Source organism: Bubalus bubalis, chromosome 11 (assembly GCF_019923935.1).
Source record: "Bubalus bubalis isolate 160015118507 breed Murrah chromosome 11, NDDB_SH_1, whole genome shotgun sequence".
Classification (NCBI taxonomy): domain Eukaryota; kingdom Metazoa; phylum Chordata; class Mammalia; order Artiodactyla; family Bovidae; genus Bubalus; species Bubalus bubalis.
This window is the reverse complement of record NC_059167.1, coordinates 49,323,421-49,337,194: the sequence shown is the minus strand read 5'-3', so window position 1 is coordinate 49,337,194 and position 13,774 is coordinate 49,323,421. Positions and strand designations below refer to the sequence as shown.

The 13,774-nt window shown below is 36.8% G+C and overlaps 1 protein-coding gene across 7 annotated transcripts in view; it reads right to left on the bottom strand.

The window, feature by feature from the left end:
• TEX9 (testis expressed 9) overlaps positions 1 to 13,774 on the bottom strand; it is a 101,603-nt gene that overhangs the window by 1,934 nt on the left and 85,895 nt on the right. Inside the window, exons 11-12 of one of the 7 annotated variants that reach the window (XR_003112317.2) lie at positions 905 to 931; positions 118 to 158 (exon numbers count right to left, since the gene is read on the bottom strand). The exons of 5 other annotated variants lie outside the window; for them this stretch is intronic. The gene's annotated coding sequence lies outside the window, so the exon portion shown is untranslated. The remainder of the gene's footprint in view (positions 1 to 117; positions 159 to 904; positions 932 to 13,774) is intronic. One more of the 7 variants, XR_006542787.1, reaches the window with a different exon arrangement.

Sequence of the window (13,774 nt, the reverse complement as noted above, 5' to 3'; positions counted from 1 at the left end):
ACATTGGGCTCCCTGGCCTGGGCAGTCTTGTACTGGCAAGACAAGCCCCTATGTTTGGCTTTGAAGACCAGTGGGGCTTACTTTCAGGGGACACAGGTGTGGGAAATAGACACTCACCTCCTAAAGGGCACATGCAAAACCTCACATGCTGCAGGACCCTAGGAAGAGGCAATAATTTTTTAAAGGAGCTGGGTCATTCCTACCTGCCGATCACCCACGAGGCAAATGAAGTTCATCCTTGGGACACAGGCATTGGCAGAAGCCATTTGTGGAGCCCGCTCTATCATGTGGACACCGATGCTGGGAAGCATCACTTCAGAATCATCCTCTAGTTTATCAGCACTGGAACACGGCCCCACCCACCAGCCTGTCAGCCCCAGTACTGGGAAGCCTCAGGCCAAGCAACTTGCTGGGTCAGAACAAAGCCCCACCCATCACTGGCAGGCAGTCTACCTTAAGACCCTGAGCCTTCAGCCACCCTGGAACACAGCCCTGCCCCATAGGAGGGCACAGGCACTAGCTCTGCGATCCCCAGGGCCTTGCAGACAGAGACCCTGGGACCAAGCTCCACCCACCAGCGGGCTGATACCAGCCCAGGACCCCTGCAGCCTGCTATGGCAGAATCCAGCCCAGCCACCAATACTCCCCTCCTGCGACCCCTGCCCCCTCACCCCCATCCCCCGGCCCTGCCCACCAGCAGGCTAACACCACCTCTGAGACACCTTGGGATCTGTGGCAAGATTCAACACACTTTCATGATTAAAAACAATTAAGGAAGAAAAGGATTCTACTTGAACAGGATAAAAGCAATATATGACAAGCCCACAGCTAAAAACAGACTCAATGGTAAAAGACTGAAAGCTTTCCCTTTAGGATCAGACAGGACAAGGATGTTCACTTTTACCTACTCTGCAGGTTCCGGTCACAGCAGCTAGGGGATAAAAATAAAAGGCATGCAAATCAAAAAGTAGAAGGAAGATTCTCTCTTCACAGATGACATTATCTTGTATGTATTAGAAAACCCTACAAGTTCCACAAGGAAACTGTCAGGATAAATCAATTTGGCAAAGTTGCAAAATATAAAATCAACACATTAAAAAAAAAATCAGTTGTGTTTCTATATACTACTAATGAACATTCTTAAAGAAATTTTAAAAATTACAAATATAATATCATCAAAAAGAGTGAAGTACTGAAAAACATCTACTTCCATTTCATTGACTATGCTAAAAGCCTCTGACTGTGTGGACCACAATGAACTGGTAAATTCAAGAGACCCTACCTGTCTCCTGAGAAACCTGTGTGTGTGTCACGAAGCAATAGTTAGAACCGGACATGGAACAACTGGTTCCAAATCAGGCAAGGAGTACATCAAGGCTGTATATTGTCACCCTGCTGATTTAACTTCTACACAAAGTACATCATACAAAATGCCAGGCTGGATGAATCACAAGCCAGAATCAACACTGCTGGGAGAAATATCAACAACCTCCGATATGGAGATGATACTACTCAAATGGTGGAAAATGAAGAGGAACTAAAGAGCCTCTTTGATGAGGGGGAAAGAGGAGAATTAAAAAGCTGGTTTGAAACTTAACATTCAAAAAACCAAGATCATAGCATCTGGTTCCATCACTTCATGACGTAATACAAGGGGAAAAAGTGGAAGCAGTGATAGATTTTATTTTCTTGGGCTCCAAAATCACTGTGGACAGTTACTTTGTTCAGTGGCCAAGTAGTGTCCAACTGCCGCATGCCAGGCTCCTCTGTCTTGCAGTCTCCTACAGTTTGCTCAAATTCATGTCTATTGAATCAGTGATGCCTTCTAACCATCTCATCCTCTGTTGTCCCCTTCTCCTTTTGCCTTCAGTCTTTCCTAGCATCAGGGTCTTTTCCAGTGAGTCAGCTTTTCGCATCAGGTGGCCAAAGTATTGGAGCTTCAGCATCAGTCCTTCCAATGAACATTCAGGGTTGATTTCCTTTAGGATTGACTGATCTCCCTGCAGTCTAAGGGACTCTCAAGAGTCTTCTCCAGCACCACAGTTCCAAAGCATCAATTCTATGGCACTCAGCGTTCTTCATGGATAGTGACTGCAGCCATGAAATTAAAAGATGCTCCTTGGAAGGAAAGCTATGACAAATCTAGACAGAGGCATTAAACAGCAGAGGCATCACTTTGTTGACAAAGGTCCATATAGTCAAAACTATGCTTTTTCCAGTAATGATGTACAGATGTGAGTGCTGAACCATAAAGAAGGCTGAACAATGAAGAACTGATGGTTTTGAATTGTGGTGCTGGAGAAGACTTGAGAGTCCGCCTGAACTTCAGGGAAATCAAACCAGTCAATTCTAAAGGAAATCAACCCTGAATGTTCATTGGAATGGCTACTGCTGAAGCTCTAATACTTCGGCCAACTAATGCGAAGAGCCAACTCATTGGAAAAGACCTCAATGCTGGAAAAGACAGGAGAGAGAACAGGGCAGCAGAGGATGAGACGGTTGGATGGCATCAAGCAACTCAATGGACATGAATCTGAGCAAACTCCAAGAGACAGTAAAAGAAACAGGAGCTTGATGTGCTATCATGGGGTTGCAAAGAGTTGGACACAACTTAGCAACTGAATAACAACAACTAACTTAGGAGTAAAAGTAACCAAGGAAGTGAAACAGTTTTACACTGAAAACTTCAAAGAACTGGGATGACCCTGAGGGGATGGGATGGGGAGGGAGGGTCAGGATGGGAAACCCGTGTACACCCATGGCTGATTCATGTGAATGTATGGAAAAAACCACCACAATATTGTAAAGTAATTAGCCTCCAATTAAAATAAATACATTAAAAAAAAAAAAGAACTGATGAAAATAGTTAAAGGCAAAAAAAAAGGAAGGATATTCTGTGGTCAAAGATTGGAAGGCTTACTATTATTAAGATATTAATACTACTCCAAGAGATCTACAGATTCAGTATGATCTTTATCAAAACTCCAATGGCATTGTTACAGAGACAGGTCATGCTAATATTTATATGGAATCTCAAGGGAACACAAATAGTCAATCAATGAATAACAACAGTTGAAAGTCTCATATTTCTGGATTTCAAATTTTATTACAAATCTATGGTAATCAAAGTAGTGTAATATGGATGTATACAGAGCCCTAAAATAAACCCTTGCATATAAAGTCTAATTATGTTCAACAAGGATGCCAAATCTATTCACTAGGAAAATATGGCCTCTTCAACAAATTGAACTAGACAACTAGATATCTCCATGAGCAAGAATGAAACTGTATCCCTATTTCATATAATATACAAAATTAACTCAAATTTGATCAAGACCTAAATGTATACCCTAAAACTGTAAACTATTAGAAGAAAATGTAGGCGAACTGCTCATGACACTGGATTTGGTTGTGAATTCTTGGATATGAAACGAAAAGAACAGGCAAACAGAAGTTAAAGGAATTGGATTACCTCAAAGGAAACAATCAACAGAGTAAAAAGGCCCCTACAGAAAATAATTGATCATATATCTGTTAATATTGCAAATACAGAAATAACTCCTCTACAATAACAAAAACACTATCACTTAATAAATGGGTATCCACAGTCTCATGAAAGGCATATTTCAAGTGCTCAATAGCCACATGTGGATAATGGCTACTGTATTGGGCAATGCAGATATAGAACCTGTCCATCACCACAGGAAGTTCTATTGAACAGCAATGTACTAGAAGCTCTTTCAGTTGACCATTATTTAACTAATCTGCCATGTTAACTCTGTAAAACGTATCAACTGATGCCCAAAACATACTGAAATTTAATGGATAACCACATATTTCTTCACTCTCCAATTTAACTGTTTGCTTATAAATCATCAGTTGTGTTTGTTCCCAAACCTGTGTATCCCAGTCTATACTGTAATTATATAACTTATTTTTTTAATATATAAAATGTGGATGGGAAAAGTAAAAAAAAATAATAATAATAAATGGGTAAAGAACTTGAATAGACAATTCTCCAGAAAAGATTTACAAATGGCTAATGAGCACATGAAAATGTGGTCAACATCACTAACATTTAGGGAGATATAAATCAAAACCACAATGAGATGCCATTTAATAAACATTAGGCTAGGATGATCACTATAGAAAAAAAAAAAAAAACAAAAAAATTGGCAAGGACATTGAAGGAACTCTTGTGCATGTTGGAAGGGATGTAAAATAGTGCAGCCACTATGGAAAAATAGTACAGTGGTTCCTCAAGAACTTAAAAGAATTATATGATCCAGCAATTCCACATTTAGGTGAATATCCAAAATAACTGAAAGCAGAATCTTTAAGAGATATCTGTACACCCAAGTTTATATCAGCATTATTCACAATAGCCAAAAGGTGGAAGCAACCCAAGTTGCTTTATTTAAATAAATGTATAAATGAAACTTGTTACATATATCCAATGGAATATTACTCAAAAGGAACACATTCTGATAACATGCTACAACGTGGATGAACCTTGAGGACATTATGCTAAGTGATATAAGCCAGTAACAAAAAGGCAAATAGTGTATTTCACTTTCATTAGGTACCTAAAGTAGTCAAAATAATAGAAATAGAAAGTAGAATTGTGGTTGCCAGGGGTCACGGAGAAGGGGATGGGGAATTATTTTTTAATGGACATAGGTTTTCAGTTTTTGCAAGATAAACAAGGAGTTTTGCAGTTTGATATGTAACACTACTGAATTCTGCACTAAAAAATTAGGGTAAATTTTATGTGTACTATAATACAAAGGTTTTTTTTTTTTTTAATTTAGAAAGTTCATTAACTCTTCAAAGCAAAAAAGTAACTATGTAGAATGTGTATAGAAGGACAATGTATGACAACAACAACAGAAAGGGGAGGAGAGAAGTATACTGCTGAAAGGTTCTTTCTTTATTCATAAAATGCTGTTACTTGAAGTTAGATAGCGCTAAGTTAAAGGTGTATCTGATAAGTGGAGCTATACACAAAATGGTGGAAATAATAAGCCAGTAAGATAAAATGAAATCATTAAAAAATTCAAAAAGAAAAACAAGAGGAAGAAAGAACAATAATGTATGTGAATGAAAAATATAAAAATTAATAAACACAACCATTATTAATAATCATATTAAATGTAATGGTCTAAGCCTCCTAATTAAAGTGTCAGAGATTGTCAGACTGAGTTAAAACAATAGGAAAACTCAACTGTATGCTGCCTATAACAACATACAAAGGAGTTACAAATAAAGGGAGAGAAAAGCCAATACTGATGTCAGCAGTAACTAAAAGAAATTACATTATTTATGGATTTATTGTAAAGATGTAATAATCAAGACAATGCATTATTAACATGAAGACAGACATACAGATGAGTGGAACAGAATAGTGATCCCAGTAATAATACATCCACACACATCTGGGCAACTGAATTTCAACAAAGATGCCATGGCAATTCAATAGTGAAAGAATAATCTCAACAAAATATTCCTGCACATGTTCCAATAATGAACCTTGACCCTTATATCATGCACAAAACTCAACACAAAAGATGAAGCTATGCAACTTCTGTAAGAAAACCTAAGAGCAAATCTTAGTGACCCCTTAGGTTTAGCAAAGAATTCTTAAATAGAACACAAAACCATAATTATAAAATTCAAAATATTGTTGCTCTTCAAAAAAAAACTGCTAAAAAAATAAAAGCCAAGGGATAAGATATTTGCAAAGCAGGTGTCTGCCAAAGTTTTGTAATTAGGATATATAAAGAACTCTAACAAGTCAACTCAGTTCTTAATAATGAACCAAAGAGACTAAGGAAATATGAATGAAGTGTGGTCTTTAGTTAATGAGTCATAATTATTGATTCATTAATGGTAAAAATGTTCTATACTAATGTATATATTCCTAAGAAACTGGATTCTAGAAATTTTCTGTACTACACAATTTTATATAAATTAAAACTATTCTAATAATTAAAGTTCACTTAACAATTTTTAGAAGAATAAAAGACTTATAAAGAGATACTTCAAAGATAATATCAAGACTTTCCTGAACAACCAATGGATGAGGATGAACAAAGAAAGAGGAAAAAAATGATCTTCAAATGAAAATGGAGACACAACATACCAAAACTTATGGGATGTAGCAAGAGCGGTTCTAAGACGAAGTTCATAGCAACAAATGCCTACATTAAGAAAGATCTCTGAATTTTTACTCCTTTCTGCATGTTTAATGTTTTTGACATTATATGAGGTTTTGACCAATGAGATTTTTCCTTTTGTAATTTCCATATTTCTAGTTGTGGTTTTTTCTTTTTCACTTAGAGAAGCCCCCTTTTAACATTTCTTAGGAAGCTAATTTAGTAGTGCTGAGTTCTTTCAGCTTTTGCTTCTCTGTCTCCAAATCTGAATGAGAGTCTTGCTGGATAGAGTATTATTGGCTGCAGGTTTTTTCCTTTCATCACACATGTTGTGATGTTGTGTGATGTTTCATCACACATATGTTGTGCCATTCCCTTCTGGTCAGCAATGTCTGACAGTCTTAGAGGAGTTCCCTTATACATAACTAGTTGCTTTTCACTTACTGTCCTTAATATTCTCTCACTATCTTTAATTTTTGCCATTTTAACTTTAAGTCCCTTGGTGTGGAACTCTTTGTGTTCATCTTTTTCGGGATTCTGTTCTTCCTGGACTTGGATGTCTGTTTCCTTTCCCATGTTAGTAATGTGTTTAGCTATAATTGCTTCTAATTTCTCTGCCCCTATCTGTCACTCTTCACCTTCTGGGACCCAAATAATGTGAATATTAGTATGCTTAATGTTTTCCAAGAGGTTTCCTGAACTCTTCATTTCTTTTAATTCTGTTTTTCTTTTTCTGTTCAACTTGGGTGATTTACACTATTCTGTGTTCCACTTTAATGATCCACTCCTCTGTATTAACCAACCTAATGTTGATTCCCGCTAGTGTATTTTTTATTTCAGTTACTATATTTTTCAGCTTTGTTTGGTTCTTCTGTTTCCTAACTCTTTGTTAAAATTCTCCCTGTATTTACTCACTCTTCTTCCAAGTATGTTGAGCATTTTTATGGTCATTACCACAAACACTTAATTGGGTAGATTGCTCATCTCCAGGGTTTTCAGCATGTGTTCAAACTTAAGACATCATCAACTTTAAATATTCACCAGTATATGCTGCTGTATATAAAACCTCATGATAACAACAAACCAAAAATCTATAATAGATACATACAAGATAAAGGAATCCAAATATAACATTAAGATGGTCATCAAATCATAAGCGGAGAGGAAAACAATAAACAAGGACAGTCCCCAAACAATTTAAGTACCTACCTATCAATACTTACTTTAAATGTAAATGTACTCAATGTTCCAATGGAAAGATAGAGTGGCTGAACAGATTCAAAAATAAAATCTGTCAACATATGCTGCCTATAAGAGATACACTCCAGATTTAACTACACACACAGACTGAAAGTGAAGGGATAAAAAAGTCTAAGACAAAGAAGGACATTACATAATGGTAAAGGGATCAATTCAACAAGAATAAATAACACTTGTAAATATTTATATGCACACAAACTGGAGCATTTAAATAAATACAGAAAATATTAGCAAGTATAAAGAAAGATATTGACAGTAAGGACAATAAATGTCAGGGGCTTTAACACTCCACGTAAGTCAATGGACAGGTCATCCATACAGGAAATGTAAAAGGAAACATAGGCCTTAACACATCAGATGAGCTTAATAGATATATGTATATAACATCCTATTCAAAAGCAGCAAAATATACATTGTTTTCAAATGCACGTGGAACACTCCATAACACATCACATGCTAGGCCACAAAATAAGTTTCAGTAAATTTTAAAAGACTGATATCATACCAAGCCTCTTCTCTGACCACAATGCTATGAGACTATATAAATCAACTATAAAAAAAAAAACCCAACATGGAGGCTAAACAATGTGGTACTGAACAACCAAATGAGTCATTGAAGAAATCAAAAAGGAAATAAATGAAACCCATGGAGACAGAAGCAAAAACACAAAGATCCAGGATCTATGGAATGCAGGAAAAGCAGTTCCCAGAGGGGTTTATAGAAATACAAGCCTACATCAGGAAACAAAAATCCCCAAAGCCCTAACCTAATATCCAAATTAATTATAAAGAAACACCTAGAGTTAGTAGGAGGAAAGATCAGAGCAGAAATGAATGAAATAGAGATGAAAGAAAAAAAGGGAGAGAAAGCAAGCAAGAAAGAAATTAAGAGCTGGTTCTTAAAAAGATGAACAAAATTGATAAACTTTTAACCAGATTCATTACGAACAAATGAAAGTGGGTCCAAATAAAATCAGAAAAGTTAGAGTTGATATTGCAGAACTACAGAGCATAAGAGATTACTCTGAATAATTATACACCAATAAAATGGACAACCAAGAAGAAATGGAGGAATTTCTAGAAAAGTACAATCTCCTAAGACTGAATGAGGAAGAAATACAAAATGTGAACAGACCTCAGTTACTACTAATTAAATCAGTAATAAAAAAAAAATACTTGCAACAAACCAAAGTCTAAGACCAGACTGCTTCACAGATGAATTACATACACTGAATATTTAATGGATAATGCTTATCCTTTTCAAACTATTCCAAAAAACTGAAGAGAAAGAAGGCTTCCAAAGTCATTCTTTGAGGCCCACATCATGCTGATAGTAAATCAGATAAAGAAAGACACCACAAAGTATGAAAACTAAGCCAATAACACTGGTGAACACAGATGCAAAAATTCTCAACAAAATATTAGAAAATTAAATTGAACAGTACACTAAAAGGATCATACATCATGATCAAGTGGAATTTACCCCAGGGAAGCAAGAATAGTTCAGTATCTGCATATCAGTAAATGTCATACATTAACTCATTATTGACCAGGGGATTTCTGCAGAAACACCTGTGGCTGTTGATTTGTTATGTAAGTGAATACAGAAACATCTCTGATAAATAATATTTGGGTAACAAAAGACATGTTAATATGTGTCTCTGCTGAGTAATATGTTAATAGAATGAAAGAAAAAAATCACATAATCATTTCAATAGACAGAGACTAAGCATTTGACAAAATTCAACATCCATTCATAAAATATCTTAATAAATTAGATTTAGAAGGAATATACTTAAATGAAAAAAGGTCATATATGAGAAGTCCACAGCTAAAATCATATGCAATGATAAAATGTTGAAATCTTTTCCTCTAAGGTCAGGAACAAATCAAGTGCCCATTCCCACCTCTCCTACTTTACATAGTACTAGAATTCCTAGTCAGAGAAACCAGCAAGAAAAATCTAAAGTACCAGAACTGGAAAGGAAGAAGTAAAATTTCTATTTGCATTTGATATGATTTGGTATTTAATACATAAAAAATCATATATATGCCACCAAAAAACTGTTAGATCTCATCAACAAATTCAATAAAGTTGTAGGATGCAAAATTAATGTTAAAAATTCAGTAGAGTTTCTATTAGAACACTCCCTAATATGATACACAAAAATAAACTCAAAATGGATTAAAGACCTGAATATAAGGTCAAACACTATAAAACTCTTAGCAGTAAACACAGGCAGGCGAGAATTCTACCACTCAACCACTAATGTCATAACCGTTAGTGGAAAACACAGGCAAAACATTCTTTGACATAAACTGCAGCAAGATCTTTTTTGACCCACATCATGGAGAAGGCAATGGCACCCCACTCTAGTACTCTTGCCTGAAAATCCCATGGACAGAGGAGCCTGGGAGGCTGCAGTCCATGGGGTAGCTGAGGGTTGGACACAACTGAGTGACTTCACTTTCACTTTTCACTTTCAGGCATTGGAGAAGGAAATGGCAACCCACTCCAGTGTTCTTGCCTGGAGAACCCCAGGGAAGGGGGAGCCTGGTGGTCTGCCGTCTATGGGGTCACACAGAGTCGGACACGACTTAAGTGACTTAGCTAGCAGCAGCAGCATGGAGTAATGAAAATAAAAACAGAAATAAACAAATGGGACCTAATTAAATGTAAAAGCTTTTGCAGAGCAAACGAAACCATAAAAAAAGATAACCCTAAGAATGGGAGGAAATATTTGCAAATGAAGAAACCGACAAAAGAATTAACCTCTGAAACATATAAACAGCATGCAGCTCAATTACCAAAAAAAAAAAAAAAATGGGTGGAAGACCTAAAGAAACATTTCTCCAAAAAAGACACACAGACGGCCAAATAACACATGAAGAGATGCTCAATATCACTAATTATTAGAGAAATGCAAATCAAACCTACAATGAGGTATCACCTCATACCAGTCATGATGGCCATCATCAGAAAATCTACAAACAAATTCTGGATAGAGTGTGGAGAAAAGAGAACCCCCTTACATTGTTGGTGGGAATGGAAATTGGTATAGCCACTATGAAAAACAATATGGAGTTTCCTTTAAAAAGCTAAATATAGACCTACCATATGACCCAGCAATCCCATTGCATATACTCAGAGAAAACCATCATTCCAAAAAACACATGCAACCCAGTGTTCATTGCAGCGGTCTTCATAATAGGCAGGACATGAAAGAAACCTAAATATCCATGAACAGATGAACAGATAAAGAAAATGTTACATATATGTATAACGGAACACTGCTAAGCTGCTAAGTCACTTCAGTCGTGTCCGACTCTGTGCGACCCCATAGATGGCGGCCCACCAGGCTCCCCCATCCCTGGGATTCTCCAGGCAAGAACACTGGAGTGGGTTGCCATTGCCTTCTCCAACACGGAACACTACTCAGCCATAAAAGGAATGAAATTGGGTGACTTACAGGGATGTGGCTAGACCTAGAGACTGTCATACAGATTAAAATAAGTCAGAAAAATAAAGCAAATATCATATATTAACATACATATGTAGAATATAGAAAAATGGTAGATGATCTTAATTGCAAAACAGAAACAGAGACACAGATGCAGAGAACAAATGTATGGACACCAAGTGGGGAAAGTACACAAAGGTGGGGTGGGATGAACTGGCAGAGAGTATCCCTATGTATAAAATAGATAACTAATGAGAACCTGTAAAGCTCAGGGAAGCCTACTCAATGCTCTGTGGTGACCTAAATGGGAAGGAAATCCCAAAAAGAGGGAATGTATTCATACATATAGCTGATTCACTTTGCTATACAGCAGAAACTAACACAATACTGTCAAGTAACTAAACGTCAATGGGGAACACATGTATACCTGTGGCGGATTCATTTTGATATTTGGCAAAACTAATACAATTATGTAAAGTTTAAAAATAAAATAAAATTTAAAAAAAATTAAAAAATCATATAAATTATCATTATCTTAGTTTCTATACCTTAGCAGGAAATAATCTTAAAAAGAAAATCCCATTGATCATTATATCAAGAAGAATTTAAAACTTAGAAATGATTTAATCAAGGATGTGAAAGATCTACACTGAAACCTTTAAGACACTGGTGAAAGGGATCAAAGAAGGCACAAATAAATGGATTGGAAGAATTCATGGATTGGAAGAATTAATATTTTTTAAAAGTCAATGCAACCAAAGCCACCTATAGGTTCAATCCAATTCCTATGAAGATTCTGAAGACATTTTAAACAGAATTAGGGAAAAAATCCTGAATTTATATGGAATCACAAAAAGCCCCAAATAGCCAAAGCAATACTGAGAAAGAACAAAGCAAGAGGCATCATACTTTCTGATTTTAAGCTACATTATAAAGCTACTGTAATCAGAATGGTACCAGCATAAAATTGGAAACATTGATCAAAGGAACAAAATCAACAGCCCAGAAACAAACCCCAGCATATACAGTCAACTGTTAAGAGTTTTGCCAAGAGAACACACGGGTCATAGCAAACATCCTCTTGCAACAACACAAGAGAAGACTCTACACATGGACATCACCAGATGGTCAACACCAAAATCAAACTGATTATATTCTTTGAAGCCAAAAATGGAGAAGCTCTATACAGTCAGCAAAAACAAGACCAAGAGCTGACTGTGGCTCAGATCTTGAACTCCTTATTGCCAAATTCAGACTTAAATTGAAGAAAAAAGGGAAAACCACTAGACCATTCAGGTATGACCTAAATCAAATCCCTAACGATTATACAGTGGAAGTGACAAATAGATTTAAGGGACTAGATCTGATAGACAGAGTGCCTGATGAACTATGGACAGAGGTTCATGACACTGTACAGGTGACAGGGATCAAGACCATCCCCAAGAAAAAGAAATGCAAAAAAGCAAAATGGCTGTCTGAGGAGGCCTTACAAATAGCTGTGAAAAGAAGAGAAGTGAAAAGCAAAAGAGAAAAGGAAAGATATACCCATTTGAATGCAGAGTTCCGAAGAATAGCAAGGAGAGATAAGAAAGCCTTCCTCAGCAATCAGTGCCAAGAAACAGAGGAAAACAACAGAATGGGAAAGACTAGAGAGCTCTTCAAGAAAATGAGAGATACCAAGGGAACATTTCATGCAAAGATGGGCTCAATAAAGGACAGAAATGGTATGGACCTAACAGAAACACAAGATATTAAGAAGAGGTGGCAAGAATACACAGAATAACTGTACAAAAAAGATCTTCATGTCCCAGATAATCAAGCTGGTTTCAGAAAAGGCAGAAGAACCAGAGATCAAATTGCCAACATCCGCTGGATCATTGAAAAAGCAAGGGAGTTCCAGAAAAACATCTATTTCTGCTTTATTGACTATGCCAAAGCCTTTGACTGTGTGGATCACAATAAACTGTGGAAAATGCTGAAAGAGATGGGAATACCAGACTACCTGACCTACCTCCTAAGAAATCTGTATGCAGGTCAGGAAGCAATAGTTAGATGTGGACATGGAACAACAGACTGCTTCCAAATAGGAAAAGGAGTGCATCAAAGCTGTATATTGTCACCCTGTTTATTTAACTTCTATGCAGAGTACATCATGAGAAATGCCAGGCTGGAAGAAGCACAAGCTGGAATCACGATTGCTGGGAAAAATATCAATAACTTCAGATATGCAGATGACACCACCCTTATGGCAGAAAGAGACAAGAACTAAAGAACCTCTTGATGAAAGTGAAAGAGGAGAGTGAAAAAGTTGGCCTAAAACTCAGCATTCAGAAAACCAAGATCATATCATCTGGTCCCATCACTTAATGGCAAATAGATGGGGAAACAGTGAAAACAATGGCAGACTTTATTTTTTGGGGCTCCAAAATCACTGCAGATGGTTGATTGCACCTATGAAATTAAAAGACGCTTACTCCTTGGAAGGAAAGTTATGACCAACCTAGACAGCATATTAAAAAGCAGAGACATTACTTTTCCAACAAAGGTCCATCTAGTCAAGGCTATGGTTTTTCCAGTGGTCATGTGTGGATGTGAGAGTTGGACTGTGAAGAAAGCTGAGCGCTGAAGAATTGATGCTTTTGAACTGTGGTGTTGGAGAAGACTCTTGAGAATTCCTTGGACTGCAAGGAGATCCAACCAGTCCATCCTAAATGAAATCAGTACTGAATATTCACTGGAAGGAGTGATGTTGAAGCTGAAACTCCAATATGTGGCCACCTGATGTGAAGAACTGACTCGTTTGAAAAGACCCTGATGGTGGGAACGACTGAAGGTGGGAGACGGGGACGACAGAGGATGAGGTGGTTGGATGACATCACCGACTCAATGAACATGAGT